Source organism: Oncorhynchus tshawytscha, unplaced genomic scaffold (genome assembly GCF_018296145.1).
Source record: "Oncorhynchus tshawytscha isolate Ot180627B unplaced genomic scaffold, Otsh_v2.0 Un_contig_3726_pilon_pilon, whole genome shotgun sequence".
In the NCBI taxonomy this organism is placed as follows: domain Eukaryota; kingdom Metazoa; phylum Chordata; class Actinopteri; order Salmoniformes; family Salmonidae; genus Oncorhynchus; species Oncorhynchus tshawytscha.
This window is the reverse complement of record NW_024608917.1, coordinates 2,670-25,197: the sequence shown is the minus strand read 5'-3', so window position 1 is coordinate 25,197 and position 22,528 is coordinate 2,670. Positions and strand designations below refer to the sequence as shown.

The 22,528-nt window shown below is 47.7% G+C and overlaps 1 pseudogene; it reads left to right on the top strand.

Annotated features, from left to right (window-relative positions):
• The window catches only part of LOC121843948, a 77,335-nt pseudogene extending 55,055 nt beyond the window's left edge, over positions 1-22,280 (top strand).
• Positions 22,281-22,528: the final 248 nt, after the last annotated feature.

Genomic DNA, 22,528 nt, shown 5'->3' with positions numbered 1-22,528 from the left:
AGAGAGAGAGAGAGAGGAGAGAGAGAGAGAGGAGAGAGAGAGAGAGAGAGAGAGAGAGAGATGAGAGAGAGATATGAGAGAGAGAGAGAGAGAGGAGAGAGATATGGGAGAGATATGAGAGAGAGAGAGAGAGAGAGAGAGAGATATATGAGAGGAGAGAGAGAGATATATGAGAGAGAGAGAGAGAGAGAGAGAGGAGAGAGAGAGAGAGAGAGAGATATATGAGAGAGAGAGAGAGATATGAGAGAGAGAGAGAGAGAGGAGATATATGAGAGAGAGAGAGAGAGAGAGATATGAGAGAGAGAGAGAGATATGAGAGAGGATATGAGAGAGAGAGAGAGAGAGAGAGATATATGAGAGAGAGAGAGGATATATGAGAGAGAGAGAGAGATATATGAGAGGAGAGAGGAGAGAGAGAGAGATATATGAGAGAGGAGATATATGAGAGAGATATGAGAGATATGGAGAGATATGAGAGATATGAGAGATGACTGGAACTACTGAAGGTATGGAGGGAGGGTTGAGGAGAGGGAGGGGACGAGGAGAGGGAGGGAGGGGACGAGGAGAGGGAGGGAGGGGACGGAGGGAGGGAGGGAGGGGACGGGGGGGGAGGGAGGGAGGGGACGGGGAGAGGGAGGGAGGGGGGGAGGAAGGGGACGGGGAGAGGGAGGGAGGGAGGGGGACGGGGAGAGGGAGGGAGGGGACGGGGAGAGGGGGGACGGGGAGAGGGAGGGGACGAGGGGAGGGAGGGGACTGGTGGATGAATGGACAGATTAATAACTTTTGCTTGTCTTTCTCTCTCTCTCTCTCCTCCTCCCTCTCTCTCCTCCTCTCCTCCTCTCTCCTCCTCTTCCTCCTCTCTCCTCTCCTCCTCTCTCTCCTCTCCTCTTCCTCCTCTCTCTCTCTCTCCTCTTCTCTCTCCTCTTCCTCCTCCTCTCCTCCTCCTCCTTCCTTGTCTTCCTCCTCCTCCTCTTCCTCCTCCTCCTCCTCTCCTCCTCTCTCTTCCTCTCTCCTCCTCTCTCTCTCTCCTCTTCCTCCTCTCTTCCTCTCCTCCTCTCTTCTCTCCTCTTCCTCCTCTCTTCTCTCCTCCTCTTCCTTGTCTTCCTCCTCTCTTCTCTCCTCCTCTTCCTTGTCTTCCTCCTTCTCCTCGTCCTTTCCTCCTCTCCTCCAGGTTCTGTCCTTCACCCACCCCACAGCGTTCCACTCTGCTGAGACGTATGAGTCTCTGCTTCAGTGTCTGAAGATGGAGGATGACAAGGTGGCCGAGGCGGCCATTCAGATCTTCAGGAACACGGGACAGAAAATAGAGACCGAACTACAGCAGATACGATCGTGAGAGAGGGAGAAGGAGGGAGAGGGAGGCAGGGAGAGGGTGGGAGGGAGGGAGAGAGACCGAACAGGGTGGGTGAGAGGGAGGGGGAGGGAGAGGCAGGGAGGGTGGGAGGGAGGGGGGAGGGAGGGAGGGAGAGACAGGGTGGGTGAGAGGGAGGGAGAGACAGGGTGGGTGAGAGGGAGGGAGGGTGGGTGAGAGGGAGGAGTGAGGGAGGGAGGGAGGGAGAGACAGGGTGGGAGGGAGGGAGAGACAGGGTGGGAGGGAGGGAGGGGGACAGGATGGGAGGGAGGGAGAGACAGGATGGGAGGGAGGGAGAGACAGGATGGGAGGGAGGGAGAGACTGTGTGGATAGTTCATTTATGGGGTAAAGGGTCCATGACTGTAGTCAGTCTGTTAACCTCCTCTCCTCCCCCCAGGACCCTCATCCCAGTCCTTCATCAGAAGGCTAAACGTGGGACCCCCCACCAGGCCAAACAGGCTGTCCACTGTATCCACGCCATCTTCTGTAACAAGGAGGTCCAGCTGGCGCAGATCTTTGAGGTAACACACACAGAGATAGAGTAGGGCTTTGCTGTTAGGTGATACTAAAGTGCCAATAATTTCGTCATTTTTTTGTTCCTAAATATTCCGTCAAAGTGGGACGTAAAAAATATATTGATTATTAGATAAATATTCACCCTCCCTGAGTCAATACATGTTAAGATACGATCAAATCAATACAGTCCATCTTTAATTATATGAGCCTCACCATGGCCCTGTGACTCTCAGATCAATTTAGCGTCTATAAATGAATTCTCTGAGAGAGGAGTATCCCATAGCCAGACAGCATTACAAAACAGTTCTTAGTATCATTTATAACCAAGACACACCCATCTCGACGAATAAGTCACTAGGGGCCCAGAGAGGGGAGAGGTCAGGCTTGTCTTCATATGTCAATGTGTCTGTTAAACCATGTGATGATATGCAGAATATCAGAATGGGAGGAGGACAGAATGGAGGCTCCTCTTCTTCTGGGAATGTGTCTAACTATTGTATGTCTCCTCTGAGGTTGCCCTTATCTTGTCCTAGTTTTTGACCAAAGACAAGAGGCTCACTGTTGTATGTCTCCTCTGAGGTTGCCCTTATCTTGACCTAGTATATGACCTAGGACCTAGGAGGCTCACTGTTGTATGTCTCCTCTGAGGTTGCCCTTATCTTGACCTAGTATATGACCTAAGACAAGAGGCTCACTGTTGTATGTCTCCTCTGAGGTTGCCCTTATCTTGACCTAGTATATGACCTAGGAGGCTCACTGTTGTATGTCTCCTCTGAGGTTGCCCTTATCTTGACCTAGTATATGACCTAAGACCTAAGAGGCTCAGTGTATTTTCTGATCTTGTCCAGGAGGGGGTGTATTTGAGATGAGGGTATCTAGAATTGACAATTGATATATGCCATTGGATGAGGGAATTGTTGTGGTCCTAAGTGGTACCAAGAACGAGATTAGAACTCCGTTTAGGAGACCAGACTGAACGATAATTTATAGCTAATGCTATCTAGCTATGGGCTACTCCTCTCTCTCAAGTAAAAGGATCTTTGTGAACTGTTCCTAAGATCTGTTATTCGTCGAGAGGGGGTCGAGATGGGTGTGTCTTGGTTATAAATGATACTAAGAACTGTTTTGTAAGCAGAGAAGATAGACTAGCAGAGAAGGGATAACTGCCAACAGTCCAAAATAAAACATCTTAATGACAAATATCCCAACAGTCTCTAATGTTACCTCACTAATTCTGATTCTGCCCCAACAGTCTCTAATGTTACCTCACTAATTCTGATTCTGCCCCAACAGTCTCTAATGTTACCTCACTAATTCTGATTCTGCCCCAACAGTCTCTAAGAGCCTTTAAACACCTGGATTGTAAATTATTAGCCCATTTATAATTCTTCAAGCTCTGTCCAGATGTTGGGGATCATGGCTAGACGGCCATTTAAGTCTTTACATAGATTTACAATCAGATTTAAGTCTAAACTGTAACTTGGCAACTCGGCAACATTCAGTGTCTTATTGCTAAGCAACTCCAGTGTAGATGTGGCCTTGTTTTGTAGATTATTGTCCTGCTAAAAGGTGAATTCCTCTCCCAGTATCTGGTGAAAAAGCAGACTGAACCAGGTTTTCCTCTAGGATTTTGCCTGTTCTTAGCACTGTTCTGTTTATTTTCATCCTGAAAAACTCCCCAGTATTTGCTGATGACAAGCATACCCATACCATGATGCAGCCACCACCATGCTTGAAAATACGGAAGCAGTTACTCAGTGATGTGTTGGAAACCCCCTCTCTCCTCTCCCCCAGCCTCTCTCTCCTCTCCCCAGCCTCTCTCCTCTCCCCCAGCCTCTGTGGTGGCTGCATCATGGTATGGGTATCGGCAAGGACTAGGGAGTTGTTCAGGATAAAAGATACTGGATGGAGCTGAGAAACGGCAAAATCCTAGAGGAAAACTTGGTTCTGCTCTCTCCCCCTCTCCTCTCCCCCAGCCTCTCTCTCCTCTCCCCAGCCTCTCTCTCTCTCCCCCAGCCTAACCACCTCTCTCCTCCCCCCAGCCTCTCTCTCTCTCTAACCACCTCTCTCCTCTCCCCCCCCAGCCTCTCTCTCTAACCACCTCTCTCCTCTCCCCCAGCCTCTCTCTCCTCTCCCCCAGCCTCTCTCTCTCTAACCACCTCTCTCCTCTCCCCCAGCCTCTCTCTCGTAGTCTGAACGCTGACGTCCCAGAACAGTTGATAACCCCCCTGGTCAGTCTGGGTCATATCTCTCTACTGGCTCCAGATCAGTTTGCCTCCCCCATGAAGGCCATCGTGGCCAACTTCATCGTCAAGGACCTGCTCATGAATGACAGGGTGGGTTTTGGGAGCGAAGACACACACTGACACAAAAATACACACACATTGATCATGAACACCACCGACACACACACACACACACACACACTGACACACACACACATAAATCCATGTATCTACACACCGATGCTAGTGCTTGGGTCACCTAAAGACACACAGGGATTGTAAAAAGTGTGTCTCCAGTCTGTAGGAAACAAAAATGGGAAGCTGTGGACATCTGACGAAGAAGTCTCTCCTGAGGTGCTGGCTAAGGTAACTACACTCTATACATATCTCTCCTCCTGAGGTAACTACACTCTATACATATCTCTCCTCCTGAGGTAACTACACTCTATACATATCTCTCCTCCTGAGGTAACTACACATATCTCTCCTCCTGAGGTAACTACACTCCTGAGGTAACTATACATATCTCTCCTCCTGAGGTAACTCTCCCAGCACATATCTCTCTTCCTGAGGTAACTACACTCTATACATATCTCTCCTCCTGAGGTAACTACACATATCTCTCTTCCTGAGGTAACTACACTCTATACATATCTCTCTCCTGAGGTAACTACACTCTATACATATCTCTCCTCCTGAGGTAACTACACATATCTCTCCTCCTGAGGTAACTACACTCTATACATATCTCTCCTCCTGAGGTAACTACACTCTATACATATCTCTCCTCCTGAGGTAACTACACATATCTCTCCTCCTGAGGTAACTACACTCTGTACATATCTCTCCTGAGGTAACTACACTCTATACATATCTCTCCTGAGGTAACTACACTCTATACATATCTCTCCTCCTGAGGTAACTACACTCTATACATATCTCTCCTCCTGAGGTAACTACACTCTATACATATCTCTCCTGAGGTAACTACACTCTATACATATCTCTCCTGAGGTAACTACACTCTATACATATCTCTCCTCCTGAGGTAACTACACTCTATACATATCTCTCCTGAGGTAACTACACTCTACATATCTCTCTCCTGAGGTAACTACACTCTATACATATCTCTCCTCCTGAGGTAACTACACTCTATACATATCTCTCCTCCTGAGGTAACTACACTCTATACATATCTCTCCTCCTGAGGTAACTACACTCCACATATCTCTCCTGAGGTAACTACACTCCACATATCTCTCCTGAGGTAACTACACTCTGTACATATCTCTCCTGAGGTAACTACACTCTACATATCTCTCCTCCTGAGGTAACTACACTCTATACATATCTCTCCTCCTGAGGTAACTACACTCTATACATATCTCTCTCCTGAGGTAACTACACTCTATACATATCTCTCCTGAGGTAACTACACTCTATACATATCTCTCCTGAGGTAACTACACTCCACATATCTCTCCTGAGGTGCTGGCTAAGGTAACTACACTCTATACATATCTCTCCTGAGGTAACTACACTCTATACATATCTCTCCTCCTGAGGTAACTACACTCTATACATATCTCTCCTGAGGTAACTACACTCTACATATCTCTCCTCCTGAGGTAACTACACTCTATACATATCTCTCCTGAGGTAACTACACTCTATACATATCTCTCCTGAGGTAACTACACTCTATACATATCTCTCCTGAGGTAACTACACTCTATACATATCTCTCCTGAGGTAACTACACTCTATACATATCTCTCCTGAGGTAACTACACTCTATACATATCTCTCCTGAGGTAACTACACTCTATACATATCTCTCCTGAGGTAACTACACTCTATACATATCTCTCCTGAGGTAACTACACTCTATACATATCTCTCCTGAGGTAACTACACTCTACATATCTCTCCTGAGGTAACTACACTCTATACATATCTCTCCTGAGGTAACTAAACTCTATACATATCTCTCCTCCTGAGGTAACTACACTCTATACATATCTCTCCTGAGGTAACTACACTCTATACATATCTCTCCTCCTGAGGTAACTACACTCCACATATCTCTCCTGAGGTAACTACACTCTATACATATCTCTCCTCCTGAGGTAACTACACTCTATACATATCTCTCCTCCTGAGGTAACTACACTCTATACATATCTCTCCTCCTGAGGTAACTACACTCTACATATCTCTCCTCCTGAGGTAACTACACTCTATACATATCTCTCCTCCTGAGGTAACTACACTCTATACATATCTCTCCTCCTGAGGTAACTACACTCTATACATATCTCTCCTGAGGTAACTACACTCTATACATATCTCTCCTGAGGTAACTACACTCTATACATATCTCTCTCCTGAGGTAACTACACTCTATACATATCTCTCCTCCTGAGGTAACTACACTCTATACATATCTCTCCTCCTGAGGTAACTACACTCTATACATATCTCTCCTCCTGAGGTAACTACACTCCACATATCTCTCCTGAGGTAACTACACTCTATACATATCTCTCCTGAGGTAACTACACTATACATATCTCTCCTGAGGTAACTACACTCTACATATCTCTCCTGAGGTAACATATATCTCTCCTGAGGTAACTACACTCTATACATATCTCTCCTGAGGTAACTACACATATCTCTCCTGAGGTAACTACATATCTATCTCCTGAGGTAACTACACTCTATACATATCTCTCCTCCTGAGGTAACTACACTCTATACATATCTCTCCTGAGGTAACTACACTCTATACATATCTCTCCTCCTGAGGTAACTACACTCTATACATATCTCTCCTCTCTTTCTGTCCCTCGCTCTCCTCCTCTCTCTTTCTGTCCCTCGCTCTCCTCCTCTCTCTTTCTGTCCCTCGCTCTCCTCCTCTCTCTTTCTGTCCCTCGCTCTCCTCCTCTCTCTTTCTGTCCCTCGCTCTCCTCCTCTCTCTTTCTGTCCCTCGCTCTCCTCCTCTCTCTTTCTGTCCCTCGCTCTCCTCCCCTCTCTTTCTGTCCCTCGCTCTCCTCCTCTCTCTTTCTGTCCCTCGCTCTCCTCCTCTCTCTTTCTGTCCCTCGCTCTCCTCCTCTCTCTTTCTGTCCCTCGCTCTCCTCCTCTCTCTCTCTGTCCTCGCTCTCCTCCTCTCTTCTCTGTCCCTCGCTCTCCTCCACTCTCTTTCTGTCCCTCTCTCTCTGTCCCTCGCTCTCCTCTGCTTCTCTCTTTTATAATACTTTCCCCCACACGGGTCCCCAGTGGGACTCAAACCCATAACCCTGGCAATTTCAAGCACTATGCTCTACCAACTGAGTTACTCTCCTCTCCCTTTCTCTGTCCTCCCTCTCTCCGTCTCTCCTCCCCAGGAGTAGAATGCTGTTGAAGTATAATGTGTGATCTCTCCGTCTCTCCTCCCCAGGTGCAGGCCATTAAGCTGTTGGTGCGTTGGCTCCTCGGTATGAAGAACAATCAGTCTAAATCGGCCAACTCCACCCTCCGACTGCTGTCCGCCATGCTGGTCTCAGAGGGAGACCTCACAGAACAGAAAAAGATCAGGTATGTAGAGGTCAGAGGTCAACAACGCTGGTCTCAGAGGGAGACCTCACAGAACAGAAAAATATCAGGTATGTAGAGGTCAGAGGTCAGCCATGCTGGTCTCAGAGGGAGACCTCTGGGTCAGGTGTTGAAGGTTAGGGATTAGAGGTCGTTGGTTAAGCGGTCAGGCTAACTGCATTTTGGGGAGGGGGGGGGATAGGTTACAAAATAGTAATTCATGCTCATTACTCATCTCTTTCTCCTCTTCCTCCTCTTCCTCCCGCAGTAAGTCAGACATGTCTCGTCTGCGTCTGGCAGCAGGAGGAGCCATCATGAAGCTGGCCCAGGAACCGGTTTACCATGACATCATCACACCGGAACAGTTCCAGCTCTGTGGGCTGGTTATCAACGTAAGACTGTGTGTCGGGGTGGGACTTTAGGACACGTTTCTGTCAGGGTGGGACTTTAGGACACGTTTCTGTCAGGGTGGGACTTTAGGAAACGTTTCTGTCAGGGTGGGACTTTAGGACACGTTTCTGTAAGACTGTCTGTCAGGGTGGGACTTTAGGACACGTTTCTGTCAGGGTGGGACTTTAGGAAACGTTTCTGTCAGGGTGGGACTTTAGGACACGTTTCTGTCAGGGTGGGACTTTAGGACACGTTTCTCTCAGGGTGGGACTTTAGGACTGTCAGGGTGGGACTTTAGGACACATTTCTGTCGGGTCTGTGGGACTTTAGGACACGTTTCTGTAAGACTGTCTGTCGGGGTGGGACTTTAGGACACGTTTCTGTCAGGGTGGGACTTTAGGACACATTTCTGTAAGACTGTCTGTCGGGGTGGGACTTTAGGACACGTTCCTTTGTCTGTCAGGGTGGGACTTTAGGAAACATTTCTGTCAGGGTGGGACTTTAGGACACGTTTCTGTCAGGGTGGGACTTTAGGACATGTTTCTGTCAGGGTGGGACTTTAGGAAACGTTTCTGTCAGGGTGGGACTTTAGGAAACGTTTCTGTCAGGGTGGGACTTTAGGAAACGTTTCTGTCAGGGTGGGACTTTAGGAAACGTTTCTGTCAGGGTGGGACTTTAGGAAACGTTTCTGTCAGGGTGGGACTTTAGGAAACGTTTCTGTCAGGGTGGGACTTTAGGAAACGTTTCTGTCAGGGTGGGACTTTAGGAAACGTTTCTGTCAGGGTGGGACTTTAAGGAAACGTTTCTGTCAGGGTGGGACTTTCGAAACGTTTCTGTCAGGGTGGGACTTTAGGACACGTTTCTGTCAGGGTGGGACTTTAGGAAACGTTTCTGTAAGACTGTCTGTCAGGGTGGGACTTTAGGACACGTTTCTGTCAGGGTGGGACTTTAGGAAACGTTTCTGTCAGGGTGGGACTTTAGGACACGTTTCTGTCAGGGTGGGACTTTAGGACACGTTTCTCTCAGGGTGGGACTTTAAGGAAACGTTTCTGTGTTTTCTGTCCTTGTTGTTGAAGTGTTCTGTCCTTGAAGTGTTCTGTCCTTGAAGTGTTCTGTCCTTGAAGTGTTCTGTCCTTGAAGTGTTCTGTCCTTGAAGTGTTCCGTCGTTGAAGTGTTCTGTCCTTGAAGTGTTCTGTCCTTGAAGTGTTCTGTCCTTGTTGTTGAAGTGTTCTGTCCTTGTTGTTGAAGTGTTCTGTCCTTGTCCTTGAAGTGTTCTGTCCTTGAAGTGTTCTGTCCTTGAAGTGTTCTGTCCTTGAAGTGTTCTGTCCTGAAGTGTTCTGTCCTTGAAGTGTTCTGTCCTTGAAGTGTTCTGTCCTTGAAGTGTTCTGTCCTTGAAGTGTTCTGTCCTTGAAGTGTTCTGTCCTTGAAGTGTTCTGTCCTTGAAGTGTTCTGTCCTTGTCGTTGAAGTGTTCTGTCCTTGTCCTTGAAGTGTTCTGTCCTTGAAGTGTTCTGTCCTTGAAGTGTTCCGTCGTTGAAGTGTTCCGTCCTTGAAGTGTTCTGTCCTTGAAGTGTTCTGTCCTTGAAGTGTTCTGTGGTCTCCTGCAGGATGAGTGTTACCAGGTGCGTCAGATCTTTGCCCAGAAGTTACACCTGGCTCTGGTCAAGCTGCTCCTCCCATTAGAGTACCTGGCCGTCTTCTCGCTGTGTGCCAAAGACCCGGTCAAGGAGAGGAGGGCCCACGCCAGACAGTGTCTGCTCAAGAACATCAGTATCAGACGGGAATTCATCAACAACAACCCCCTGGCCCACGGTTAGTGAACCGGACCGTAACATGACCACACATCAACCCCCTGGCCCACGGTTAGTGAACCGGACCGTAACATCAACCCCCTGGCCCACGGTTAGTGAACCGGACCGTAACATGACCACACATCAACCCCTGACCCATGGTTAGTGAACCGGACCGTAACAACAACCCCCTGGCCCACGGTTAGTGAACCGGACCGTAACATGACCACACATCAACCCCTGACCCACGGTTAGTGAACCGGACCGTAACAACAACCCCCTGGCCCACGGTTAGTGAACCGGACCGTAACATGACCACACATCAACCCCTGGCCCACGGTTAGTGAACCGGACCGTAACCTCAACCCCTGACCACACATCAACCCCCTGGCCCACGGTTAGTGAACCGGACCGTAACATGACCACACATCAACCTCCTGACCCACGGTTAGTGAACTGGACCGTAACAACAACCCCCTGGCCCACGGTTAGTGAACCGGACCGTAACATGACCACACATCAACCCCTGACCCACGGTTAGTGAACTGGACCGTAACAACAACCCGCTGGCCCACGGTTAGTGAACCGGACCGTAACAACAACCCCTTGACCCACGGTTAGTGAATCAGGACCGTAACAACAACCCCTTGACCCACGGTTAGTGAACCGGACCGTAACATGACCACACATCAACCCCTGGCCCACGGTTAGTGAACCGGACCGTAACAACAACCCCTTGACCCACGGTTAGTGAACGGACCGTAACAACAACCCCTTGACCCACGGTTAGTGAACCGGACCGTAACAACAACCCCTTGACCCACGGTTAGTGAACCGGACCGTAACAACAACCCCTGACCCACGGTTAGTGAACCGGACCGTAACAACAACCCCTGACCCACGGTTAGTGAACCGGACCGTAACAACAACCCCTGACCCACGGTTAGTGAACCGGACTGTAACAACAACCCCTGACCCACGTTAATGAACACTGTAACAACAACCCCACTGACCCACATCAGTTAGTGAACCGGACTGTAACACATCAACCCCTGACCCCACTGTTAATAACCGACCGTAACAACAACCCCCTGACCCCCCACGGTTAGTGAACACGACTGTAACAACAACCCCCCCTGTTAGTGAACCGGACAGAACAACTCTGACTGGTGATCACCAGGACACGACTCAACCCCACTGTTAATACATCAGGACACGACTCAACCCCACTGTTAATACATCAGGACACGACTCAACCCCACTGTTAATACATCAGGACACGACTCAACCCCACTGTTAATACATCAGGACACGACTCAACCCCACTGTTAATACATCAGGACACGACTCAACCCCACTGTTAATACATCAGGACACGACTCAACCCCACTGTTAATACATCAGGACACGACTCAACCCCACTGTTAATACATCAGGACACGACTCAACCCCACGACTCAACCCCACTGTTAATACATCAGGACACGACTCAACCCCACTGTTAATACATCAGGACATGACTCAACCCCACTGTTAATACATCAGGACACGACTCAACCCCACCATCAGGACACGACTCAACCCCACTGTTAATACATCAGGACACGACTCAACCCCACTGTTAATACATCAGGACACGACTCAACCCCACTGTTAATACATCAGGACTCACTCACCCCACTGTTAATACATCAGGACACGACTCAACCCCACTGTTAATACATCAGGACACGACTCAACCCCACTGTTAATACATCAGGACATGACTCAACCCCACTGTTAATACATCAGGACATGACTCAACCCCACGACTCAACCCCACTGTTAATACATCAGGACACGACTCAACCCCACTGTTAATACATCAGGACACGACTCAACCCCACTGTTAATACATCAGGACACGACTCAACCCCACTGTTAATACATCAGGACACGACTCAACCCCACTGTTAATACATCAGGACACGACTCAACCCCACTGTTAATACATCAGGACACGACCTAACCCCACGACTCAACCCCACTGTTAATACATCAGGACATGACTCAACCCCACTGTTAATACATCAGGACACGACCTAAACCTCAACCCCACTGTTAATACATCAGGACACGACTCAACCCCACTGTTAATACATCAGGACACGACTCAACCCCACTGTTAATACATCAGGACACGACTCAACCCCCCACTGTTAATACATCAGGACACGACTCAACCCCACGACTCAACCCCCCCACTGTTAATACATCAGACACGACTCAACCCCACTGTTAATACATCAGGACACGACTCAACCCCACTGTTAATACATCAGGACACGACTCAACCCCACTGTTAATACATCAGGACACGACTCAACCCCACTGTTAATACATCAGGACACGACTCAACCCCACGACTCAACCCCACTGTTAATACATCAAGACACGACTCAACCCCACTGTTAATACATCAGGACACGACTCAACCCCACTGTTAATACATCAGTACAGAAATCTTACTAAGTCCCTCCTCCCCTGTCTCCTCTCCCCTTCTTCTCCCTCCTCCCCTCCTCTCTCCTTCTCCCTCCTCCCCTCCTTTCTCCTTCTCCCTCCTCCACTCTCCCCTCCCTCTCCCTCCTCTCCTCCTATCTCCCCCTCCCCTCCTCCCCCTCTCTCCTCCCCCCTCTCCCCTCCTCCCCTCCTTTCTCCTTCTCCCTCCTCCACTCTCCTCTCCCCTGCTTCTCCCTACACCCCTCTCCTCTCCTCCTTTCTCCTCCCTCTCCCTCCTCCTCTCTCCTCCCTCTCCCTCCTCCTCTCTCCTCTCTCCCCCTCTCTCCTCCTCCCCCTCTCCCCTCCTCCCCTCTCTCCTCCTCCCCCTCTCCCCTCCTCCCCCTCTCCCCTCCTCTCCCCCTCTCCTCCTCTCTCCACCTCTCCTCCTTTCTCCCCTCCTCTCCTCCTTTCTCCCCCTCTCTCCCCCTCTCCTCTCCTCCTCCTTTCTCCCCCTCTCTCCCCCTCTCCTCTCCTCCTCTCCTCCTCTCTTCTCCTCCCTCCTCTCCTCCTCTCCTCCCTCTCCCTCTATAGATAAGATGATGTCTCTCCTACCAGAGTATGTGGTTCCTTATATGATCCACCTGTTGGCTCATGACCCAGACTTCACCAAGCCACAGGACTTTGAACAGCTGCGAGACCTCAAGGAGTGAGTGTACACACACAGACAGACACACACACACACACACACAGACACACACACAGACACACACACACACATGAACAAACATTACCTCTCCTCTTCATCTCTCCTAAACCAGACAGTACACGGCCTCTCCTCTTCATCTCTCCTAAATTAGACAGTACATGGCCTCTCCTCTTCATCTCTCCTCAGGACTCAATCAGACAGTACATGGCCTCTCCTCTTCATCTCTCCTCAATCAGACAGTACATGGCCTCTCCTCTTCATCTCTCCTAAACCAGACAGTACATGGCCTCTCCTCTTCATCTCTCCTAAACCAGACAGTACATGGCCTCTCCTCTTCATCTCTCCTAAACCAGACAGTACATGGCCTCTCCTCTTCATCTCTCCTAAACCAGACAGTACATGGCCTCTCCTCTTCATCTCTCCTAAACCAGACAGTACATGGCCTCTCCTCTTCATCTCTCCTAAACCAGACAGTACATGGCCTCTCCTCTTCATCTCTCCTAAACCAGACAGTACATGGCCTCTCCTCTTCATCTCTCCTAAACAGACAGTACAGGGCCTCTCTTCTTCTCTCCTCAAACAGACAGTACATGGCCTCTCCTCTTCATCTCTCCTCTTCTTCTCTCTCTAAATCAGACAGTACAGGGCCTCTCCTCTTCATCTCTCCTCAATCAGACAGTACATGGCCTCTCTCTTCATCTCTCCTAAACCAGACAGTACATGGCCTCTCCTCTTCATCTCTCCTAAACCAGACAGTACATGGCCTCTCCTCTTCATCTCTCCTAAACCAGACAGTACATGGCCTCTCCTCTTCATCTCTCCTAAACCAGACAGTACATGGCCTCTCCTCTTCATCTCTCCTAAACCAGACAGTACATGGCCTCTCCTCTTCATCTCTCCTAAACCAGACAGTACATGGCCTCTCCTCTTCATCTCTCCTAAACCAGACAGTACATGGCCTCTCCTCTTCATCTCTCCTAAACCAGACAGTACATGGCCTCTCCTCTTCATCTCTCCTAAACCAGACAGTACAGGGCCTCTCCTAAACCAGACAGTACATGGCCTCTCCTCTTCATCTCTCCTAAACCAGACAGTACACGGCCTCTCCTCTTCATCTCTCCTAAACCAGACAGTACACGGCCTCTCCTCTTCATCTCTCCTAAATTAGATAGTACACGGCCTCTCCTCTTCATCTCTCCTAAACCAGACAGTACACGGCCTCTCCTCTTCATCTCTCCTAAACCAGACAGTACACGGCCTCTCCTCTTCATCTCTCTAAACCAGACAGTACATGGCCTCTCCTCTTCATCTCTCCTAAACCAGACAGTACACGGCCTCTCCTCTTCATCTCTCCTAAACCAGACAGTACACGGCCTCTCCTCTTCATCTCTCCTAAACCAGACAGTACACGGCCTCTCCTCTTCATCTCTCCTAAACCAGACAGTACATGGCCTCTCCTCTTCATCTCTCCTAAACCAGACAGTACATGGCCTCTCCTCTTCATCTCTCCTAAACCAGACAGTACATGGCCTCTCCTCTTCATCTCTCCTAAACCAGACAGTACACGGCCTCTCCTCTTCATCTCTCCTAAACCAGACAGTACATGGCCTCTCCTCTTCATCTCTCCTCAATCAGACAGTACATGGCCTCTCCTCTTCATCTCTCCTAAACCAGACAGTACACGGCCTCTCCTCTTCATCTCTCCTAAACCAGACAGTACATGGCCTCTCCTCTTCATCTCTCCTAAACCAGACAGTACATGGCCTCTCCTCTTCATCTCTCCTAAACCAGACAGTACATGGCCTCTCCTCTTCATCTCTCCTAAACCAGACAGTACATGGCCTCTCCTCTTCATCTCTCCTAAACCAGACAGTACATGGCCTCTCCTCTTCATCTCTCCTAAACCAGACAGTACATGGCCTCTCCTCTTCATCTCTCCTAAACCAGACAGTACATGGCCTCTCCTCTTCATCTCTCCTCAATCAGACAGTACACGGCCTCTCCTCTTCATCTCTCCTAAACCAGACAGTACACGGCCTCTCCTCTTCATCTCTCCTCAATCAGACAGTACATGGCCTCTCCTCTTCATCTCTCCTAAACCAGACAGTACATGGCCTCTCCTCTTCATCTCTCCTCTTCATCTCTCCTCTTCATCTCTCCTAAACCAGACTTACACACACGAACATAGACAGCTTGAGTATTTCTGATGGTTGTGTGTGTGTGTGTGTGTGTGTGTGTGTGTGTGTGTGTGTGTGTGTAGGTGTCTGTGGTTCATGCTAGAGGTGTTGATGGTGCAGAATGAGAACAACAGTCACGCCTTCCTGAGGAAAATGGTGGAGAACATCAAGCAGACCAAAGACGCACAGTGTCCTGACGACCCGAAGGCTAACGAGGTACACACACACACACACACAGTGTCCTGACGACCCGAAGGCTAACGAGGTACACACACACACAGTGTCCTGACGACCCGAAGGCTAACGAGGTACACACACACAGTGTCCTGACGACCCGAAGGCTAACGAGGTACACACACACACACACACAGTGTCCTGACGACCCGAAGGCTAACGAGGTACACACACACACACAGTGTCCTGACGACCCGAAGGCTAGCGAGGTACACACACACAGTGTCCTGACGACCCGAAGGCTAACGAGGTACACACACACAGTGTCCTGACGACCCGAAGGCTAATGAGGTACACACACACACACACACAGTGTCCTGACGACCCGAAGGCTAACGAGGTACACACACACACAGTGTCCTGACGACCCGAAGGCTAACGAGGTACACACACACACAGTGTCCTGATGACCCGAAGGCTAACGAGGTACACACACACAGTGTCCTGATGACCCGAAGGCTAACGAGGTACACACACACACACACACAGTGTCCTGACGACCCGAAGGCTAACGAGGTACACACACGGTGTCCTGACGACCCACAGACTAACGAGGTACACACACACACAGTGTCCTGACGACCCGAAGGCTAACGAGGTACACACACGGTGTCCTGACGACCCACAGACTAACGAGGTACACACACAGTAGGGAGTTTGAATAGTGGACTAATTGATTCGTGAATCGACAGCGTCTGTATCAATTCCAAAATGAATCATTAATCAAGAAGAAACAGGACTGGTTTAGCAGTCTGATCATCTAGCCAATCACAACAAAGACAGTACTGTCATTAACATACAAACAGGCTAATTAGCATGTCACATGACGTTATATAATTAACGCGAGGTTAACCATCGTCACTATAGACCCATTCAGCCAGTATGTTAACTGACTATAGACCCATTCAGCCAGTATATTAACTATATAGACCCATTCAGCCAGTATATTAACTGACTATAGACCCATTCAGCCAGTATATTATCTGACTATAGACCCATTCAGCCAGTATATTAACTGACTATAGACCCATTCAGCCAGTATATTAACTGACTATAGACCCATTCAGCCAGTATATTAACTGACTATAGACCCATTCAGCCAGTATATTAACTGACTATAGACCCATTCAGCCAGTATATTAACTGACTATAGACCCATTCAGCCAGTATATTAACTGACTATAGACCCATTCAGCCAGTATATTAACTGACTATAGACCCATTCAGCCAGTATATTAACTATAGACCCATTCAGCCAGTATATTAACTGACTATAGACCCATTCAGCCAGTATATTAACTGACTATAGACCCATTCAGCCAGTATGTTAACTGACTATAGACCCATTCAGCCAGTATGTTATCTGACTATAGACCCATTCAGCCAGTATATTAACTGACTATAGACCCATTCAGCCAGTATATTAACTGACTATAGACCCATTCAGCCAGTATATTAACTGACTATAGACCCATTCAGCCAGTATATTAACTGACTATAGACCCATTCAGCCAGTAGGTTAACTGACTATAGACCCATTCAGCCAGTATATTAACTGACTATAGACCCATTCAGCCAGTATATTAACTGACTATAGACCCATTCAGCCAGTATGTTAACTGACTGTAGACCCATTCAGCCAGTATGTTAACTGACTATTGACCCATTCAGCCAGTATATTAACTGACTATAGACCCATTCAGCCAGTATGTTAACTGACTATAGACCCATTCAGCCAGTATATTAACTGACTATAGACCCGTTCAGCCAGTATATTATCTGACTATAGACCCATTCAGCCAGTATGTTAACTGACTATAGACCCATTCAGCCAGTATATTAACTATAGACCCATTCAGCCAGTATATTAACTGACTATAGACCCATTCAGCCAGTATATTAACTATAGACCCATTCAGCCAGTATATTAACTATAGACCCATTCAGCCAGTATATTAACTGACTATAGACCCGTTCAGCCAGTATATTAACTATAGACCCATTCAGCCAGTATATTAACTGACTATAGACCCATTCAGCCAGTATATTAACTATAGACCCATTCAGCCAGTATATTAACTGACTATAGACCCATTCAGCCAGTATATTAACTATAGACCCATTCAGCCAGTATATTAACTGACTATAGACCCGTTCAGCCAGTATGTTGTGCGTTGTCGTGGTTACAGAAGCTGTACATCGTGTGTGACGTGGCGTTGTTCGTGATCGTTAACAAGTCGACCGCCTGTCATCTGGAGTCTCCTAAAGACCCCGTCCTGCCCAGCAAGTTCTACACTCCACCTGACAAGGTATACACACACACACACCATACACATACACACACCATACACACACACACACACACACACACCATACACACACACACACGCACCATACACACACACACACGCACCATACGCACGCACACACACACCACACATACACACACGCACCATACACACACACACACACGCACCGTACACACACACACACCGTACACACACACACACACCATACACACACACACACCATACACACACCACACACACACACACCATACACACACACACACACACACACACACATCATACACGCACTCACACACACACACACACTCACACATACATACATACACACACACACATCTCACACACACACACATCATACACGCACTCACATACACACACACACACACACACACACACACACTCACACATACATACATACATACACACACACACATCTCACACACATCTCTCACACACACACACACATACACACATCATACAAACACACCATACACATACACACACACACACACAAAAGTTTGCGTAAATAAGTTGTCTCCTTCCAGGACCTGATCAATGATAAGGAGTATTTATCATCAGAGGCCAGAACGGTGCTGCTGACGGGAAAGGTAAGGACCTCACCTGTTATAATACCTGGTATAGTACCTGGTATAGTACCTGGTATAGTACCTGTTATAATACCTGGTATAGTACCTGGTATAGTACCTGGTATAGTACCTGGTATAGTACCTGGTATAGTACCTGTTATAGTACCTGTTATAGTACCTGGTATAGTACCTGTTATAATACCTGTTATAGTACCTGGTATAGTACCTGGTATAGTACCTGGTATAGTACCTGGTATAATACCTGTTATAGTACCTGTTATAGTACCTGTTATAGTACCTGTTATAATACCTGTTATAGTACCTGTTATAGTACCTGTTATAGTACCTGTTATAGTACCTGTTATAATACCTGTACCTGTTATAGTACCTGTTATAGTACCTGTTATAGTACCTGTTATAATACCTGTTATAGTACCTGTTATAATACTAGTACCTGTTATAGTACCTGTTATAGTACCTGTTATAGTACCTGTACCTGTTATAGTACCTGTTATAGTACCTGTTATAGTACCTGTTATAGTACCTGTTATAATACCTGTTATAATACTAGTACCTGTTATAGTACCTGTTATAGTACCTGTTATAGTACCTGTACCTGTTATAGTACCTGTTATAGTACCTGTTATAATACCTGTTATAGTACCTGTTATAGTACCTGTTATAATACCTGTTATAGTACCTGTTATAGTACCTGTACCTGTTATAATACCTGGTATAGTACCTGTTATAATACCTGTTATAGTACCTGTTATAGTACCTGTTATAGTACCTGTTATAGTACCTGTTATAGTACCTGTTATAATACCTGTTATAGTACCTGTTATAATACCTGGTATAGTACCTGTTATAGTACCTGTACCTGTTATAGTACCTGTTATAATACCTGTTATAGTACCTGTACCTGTTATAGTACCTGTTATAGTACCTGTTATAGTACCTGTACCTGTTATAGTACCTGTTATAGTACCTGTACCTGTTATAGTACCTGTTATAGTACCTGTTATAATACCTGTACCTGTTATAGTACCTGTTATAATACCTAATTATATCTTTAATAACCTGTTCTATGTAGCTGTATAATATCTAGATTATATCTTAATAACCTGTTCTATGTACCTGAAAAATATCTAGATTATATCTTTAATAACCTGTTCTATGTACCTGTATAATATCTAGATTATATCTTTAAAATCTGTTCTATGTACCTGTATAATATCTAGATTATATCTTAATAACCTGTTCTATGTACCTGTATAATATCTAGATTATATCTTAATAACCTGTTCTATGTACCTGTATAATATCTAGATTATATCTTAATAACCTGTTCTATAGTACCTGTATAATATCTAGATTATATCTTTAATAACCTGTTCTATGTACCTGTATAATATCTAGATTATATCTTTAAAATCTGTTCTATGTACCTGTATAATATCTAGATTATATCTTAATAACCTGTTCTATGTACCTGTATAATATCTAGATTATATCTTAATAACCTGTTCTATGTACCTGTATAATATCTAGATTATATCTTTAATAACCTGTTCTATGTACCTGTATAATATCTAGATTATATCTTAATAACCTGTTCTATGTACCTGTATAATATCTAGATTATATCTTAATAACCTGTTCTATGTACCTGTATAATATCTAGATTATATCTTAATAACCTGTTCTATGTACCTGTATAATATCTAGATTATATCTTTAATAACCTGTTCTATGTACCTGTATAATATCTAGATTATATCTTAATAACCTGTTCTATGTACCTGTATAATATCTAGATTATATCTTAATAACCTGTTCTATGTACCTGTATAATATCTAGATTATATCTTTGCCCCTCTCTCTCTCTCTCTCTCTCTCTCTCTCTCTCTCTCTCTCTCTCTCTCTCTCTCTCTCTCTCTCTCTCTCTCTCTCTCTCTGCTCTCTCTCTCTCTCTCTCTGCTCTCTCTCTCTCTCTCTCTCTCTCTCTCTCTCTCTGCCCCTTCTCTCTCTCTATGCCCCCCTCTCTCTCTATGCCCCCCTCTCTCTCTCTCTCTTTGCTCCTCCCTCTCTCTCTCTCTTTGCCCCTTCTCTCTCTATGCCCCCTCTCTCTCTCTCTCTCTCTTTTTGCTCCCTCTCTCTCTCTGTCTATGCCCCCCTCTCTCTCTCTCTTTGCTCCCTCTCTCTCTCTGTCTTTGCCCCCTCTCTCTCTCTCTCTATGCCCCCTCCTCTCTCTCTCTATGCCCCCCCTCTCTCTCTCTCTCTCCCCCCTCCTCCCCCCCTCCTCCTCTCTCCCCCTCTCTCTCTCTCTCCCCCTCCTCCTCTCCCCCCCCTCCTCCTCTCTCCCCCTCCTCTCTCTCTATGCCCCCCCCTCTCTCCCCCTCCTCTCTCTCTCTCTCTCTCTCCCCTCCTCTCCCCAGCCAAAGCCATCTCCTGTCTTGTCTACAGTGAATAAGACTCTGACGGTGCCAGGTAGGAGAGTCTACAACAAGACCACCGGCTCAGACAGCAACACCAGTACCCACTCCCAGCCCAGCTCTCCTGTTACCAAGACCAGGTAACACACCTTCAGACCGCCATGCACTGTCTGATTTAGGAGAGATGAAGAGGAGAGGCCATGCACTGTCTGGTTGAGGAGAGGCCATGTACTGTCTGCGGGCTAGAGGCCATGTACCTCCTACGGGCTAGGCCTCCTCTCCTGCGGGCTAGGCCTCCTCTCCTGCGGGCTAGGCCTCCTCTCCTGCGGGCTAGGCCTCCTCTCCTGCGGGCTAGGGCTAGTCCTCCTGCGGGCTAGGGCTAGTCCTCCTGCGGGCTAGGGCTCCTGCGGGCTCCTCCTGCGGGCTAGTCCTCCTGCGGGCTAGTCCTCCTGCGGGCTAGTCCTCCTGCGGGCTAGTCCTCCTCCTCCTGCGGGCTAGTCCTTCTCCTGCGGGCTAGTCCTCCTCCTCCTCCTGCAGGCTAGTCCTCCTCCTCCTCCTGCGGGCTAGTCCTCCTTCTCCTCCTGCGGGCTAGTCCTACTCCTGCGGGCTAGGCCTCCTAGAAGAAGCATGACACTATAATAATAAAATAAAACATTTTTACACCTGAACACAAACCATTAATATAGACATACGCCTAAACTCAAACTTCCTGTTGATGTTAATCCCCTTCCTGTCCTGTAGGGATGTTGTGACGGAGTCGTCAGAGGGGGGGCGAGAGAATGAAGAGAACCCTGTTATCACCAAGACGGACGACGGGAAGGTGAGAGAGAAGGAAAGGTCTTTGATTCCTCCTGACCTAAACTGACCCCTCAGACCACCTAAACTGACCCCTCAGACCACCTAAACTGACCCCTCAGACCTAAACAGACCACCTAAACTGACCCCTCAGACCACCTAAACTGACCCCTCAGACCTAAACAGACCACCTAAACTGACCCCTCAGACCCCCTAAACTGACCCCTCAGACCCCCTGAACTGACCCCTCAGACCCCATAAACTGTCCCCTCAGACCACCTAAACTGTCCCCTCAGACCACCTAAACGGACCCCTCAGACCCCCTAAACTGACCCCTCAGGCCCCCTAAACTGACCCCTCATTAGTTCATTTAACCCTGTGAAACCTCATATTTTTTCCTTCTCTAATTTTGTATATTTTTAAAACTTCACATCCTCTCCTCTCTCTCTCAGGAGGACACAGTGACCTCTGACCTCACCACAGGTGTGTCAACCATCCCCAAACCTCGCCGCGGACGCCCCCCCAAGGCCATACCCTCCCCTCTGGCCAATGAGAAGGAAGGAGGGGCAGGCAAAGGCAGGAAGAGGGCGGCACCTGCCCAGGACTCCGCCCCCTCGGGGGAGCCAAACTCCATCAAGATCCCTAAAGCTGAGGATGTGACGCAGATCCTAGACCTGCAGAGGTGAGGAGAGACAGATCCTAGATCTGCAGAGGGGAGACAGATCCTAGACCTGGTGAGGAGAGACAGATCCTAGATCTGCAGAGGGAGACAGATCCTAGATGGTGAGGTGAGGAGAGACAGATCTAGACCTGGTGAGGTGAGGAGAGACAGATCCTAGACCTGGTGAGGTGAGGAGAGACAGATCCTAGACCTGGTGAGGTGAGGAGAGACAGATCCTAGACCTGGTGAGGTGAGGAGAGACAGATCCTAGACCTGGTGAGGTGAGGAGAGACAGA